Source organism: Triticum dicoccoides, chromosome 2B (assembly GCF_002162155.2).
Source record: "Triticum dicoccoides isolate Atlit2015 ecotype Zavitan chromosome 2B, WEW_v2.0, whole genome shotgun sequence".
NCBI lineage: Eukaryota > Viridiplantae > Streptophyta > Magnoliopsida > Poales > Poaceae > Triticum > Triticum dicoccoides.
The window spans coordinates 265,149,954-265,153,001 of record NC_041383.1 but is presented as its reverse complement, the minus strand read 5'-3'; positions in this window follow the sequence as shown (position 1 = coordinate 265,153,001).

The following is a 3,048-nucleotide window of genomic DNA, read 5'->3' as shown; positions in this document are numbered from 1 at the left end:
GACATGACCGAGATGCTCTCAGGTCAATAACCAACAGCGGGATCTGGATACCCATGTTGGCTCCCACATGCTCCTCGATGTTGTCGGATGAACCACGACGTCGAGGATTCAATCAACCCCATATACAATTCCCTTTGTCAGACGGTATGTTACTTGCCCGAGACTCGATCGTCGGTATCCCAATACCTCGTTCAGTCTCTTTACCGGCAAGTCACTTTACTCGTACCGTAATGCATGATCCCGTGACCAGACACTTGCCCACCTTGAGCTCATTGTGATGATGCACTACCGAGTGGGCCCAGTGATACCTCTCCGAAAACACGAAGTGACAAATCCCAGTCTCGATCCATGTAAACCCAATAGACACTTTCGGAGATACCTGTAGTGCACCTTTATAGTCACCCAGTTACGTTGTGACGTTTGATACACCCAAAGCACTCCTACGGTATCCAGGAGTTACATGATCTCATGGTCAAAGGAAGAGATACTTGACATTGGCAAAGCTCTAGCAAACGAACTACACGATCTTTGTGCTATGCTTAGGATTGGGTCTTGTCCATCACATCATTCTCCTAATGATGTGATCCCGTTATCAATGACATCCAATGTCCATAGCCAGGAAACCATGACTATCTGTTGATCACAACGAGCTAGTCAACTAGAGGCTCACTAGGGACATATTGTGGTCTATGTATTCACACGTGTATTACGATTTCCGGATAATACAGTTATAGCATGAATAAAAGACTATTATCATGAACAAAGAGATATAATAATAACACTTTTATTATTGCCTCTAGGGCATATTTCCAACAAAGCCAGCGCGAAGTCGACCGCGCCGCCTTCGGCACGCCTCCTCCAGAAGGGCCAAGCCGAGTCGGCGGCATCAAGAAACGCGGCGCGGCCATCGCCAGCATGCTGGGAGCAGACCGCCCAGTCTACGCCACGCCCCTCGAGAATCTACGCGCCGCCCAGTCGATCGTAGACGAGCTAAACAGACCGGGGGCCCACGAGCTTCCCTACATGACTAGACGCATCCAACAGCTGATCAACGCGGCCGCAGAGCAGCACGAAGCCGGCGTCCGAGCTGGAAGCCCCCCTCGTTGAGAGCACGGCGCGACGTCGCGTACGCCGACTGCGGGTGGCGCCCGCACAAGACAAGAGAAGGAGCCGGCTGCTAGCCGCAGCCGGACTCGAATCACCATCGAGCGCGACACAGAAGGCCGTCCCCGAGGTGTGGAACGACGAGGCGTCCCGCCTCCTCCTTCGCCTCGCGGGGAAAGATATCACACCCCGCCGCCTGTCGAGCATCCGACTCTCAGCGGCTGACTTGGTCACCGTGAAGGAGTCGGCGAGAATGATGTCCGCCATCGGGTCGACCGCCTTGCGTGATCCCTGGCCCTGGAAGAAGAAGATGATGTCGGCCCACCTTGTTTCAGCCCCCGCATCCGCAACGATCCCTCTCCCAAGGGGTTCTCGCTCCCAAGAGACACGCCCAAGTACAACGGCTCCGTGAAGCCGGAAGATTGGTTGATCGACTACTCTTCCGCAGTTCGCATAGCAAACGGCAACAAACGCGTTGACGTGAAATATGTCCCCCTGATGCTCCAAGGCACAGCGCGCACCTGGCTCAATAGCCTTAAGCCTTACAGCATCAACAGCTGGCTGGACTTCACCGAAGCCTTCATACGCAACTTCACTAGCACCTACAAACGGGCTCCCAAGCCCCGACAGCTCTCCTTGTGCATACAAGGGCTCAACGAATCAACCCGTGACTACCTCATGCATTGGGCCGAGCTCCGCAACTCCTGCGAAGGGGTGCACGAGGTTCAGGCCATAGAGTACTTCACCGCCGGGTGCCGCGAGGGCACTCTCCTCAAGCACCGACTCCTCTACGACGAGCCGGCAACCCTTGACGAGCTACTGATCATCGCGGACAATTATGCCACGGCCGACTCTTCAATGAAGACTGAGCTCCGGGTAGACGCCTCTAGAAAAGTGCTGGCGCCGGCTCCCGAGACGCCGGCTGGAGAATCAAGCCGGCGCTCGTATCAAAGCGACCACAAATGCAAGGCCCCTATGCCACCTTCCACAAGCCGGCAGGTCGCTACGGTCGAAGAAGAGCAGCCTGAAGGGCGGCCGGCTCCCAAAAAGCAGAAGGGCGGCAGGGCGGCTTGGCAGCCGGCTTTCTCCTACGAGCAAACTCTTGATGCCCCCTGCAAGTTCCACAGCGGCGCAAAGCCGTCCAACCACACAACTCGGAAGTGCCATTGGCTCACACGAATCTCCAAGGGCGAGGGGCTATTGCCGCCTCCACCTGCAGGCCAGCCGCCTCCTGCCCCACAGCAGCCGGCCGCTCGGCTTGCAGTCGGAGCTATCCAAGACGAGTTCCCCGATGAGCAAGCCGCCTACGTCGTGTTCACCAGCCAGACAGAAGATCGGCGCACCCGGCGCCGGCAGCAGCAAGAAGTCAACACGGTCGCCTCCAGTAACCCCGAGTTTATGCACTGGTCGGAGAAGCCCATCAGCTGGAGCCGGGACGACCACCCAGAGGTGATGCCGTCTCCTGGCTCCTATGCCTTGGTTTTGGATGCCACCCTGGCGACAGAAATGCGTGCTACCCGTTTCTCCCACGTGCTGATAGATGGCGGGAGCAGTATCAACATACTGTACCGAGATACAATGGAGAAGCTCAACATCAATCCAAAGCAACTCATGCCAGGCCGGACTGTGTTCCACGGCATCGTACCCGGCCTGTCCTGCTCACCAATCGGTAAGATCAAGATGGATGTCCTCTTTGGGGGCAAAGATCATTTCCGCCGAGAGGCAATATGGTTTGAGGTAGTGGATTTGGAGAGCCCGTACCACGCATTGCTTGGCCGATCAGTGTTGGCCAAGTTTATGGCTGTGCCCCACTACGCCTACCTCAAGATGAAGATGCCGAGTTCCAAGGGCATCATCACTATAGTCGGAGACTATTAAAAGTCTTCTGAGTGTGCAGTAGCCAGCAGCCGGCTGGCCGAGTCCCTCGTGATCGCCGAAGAGAAG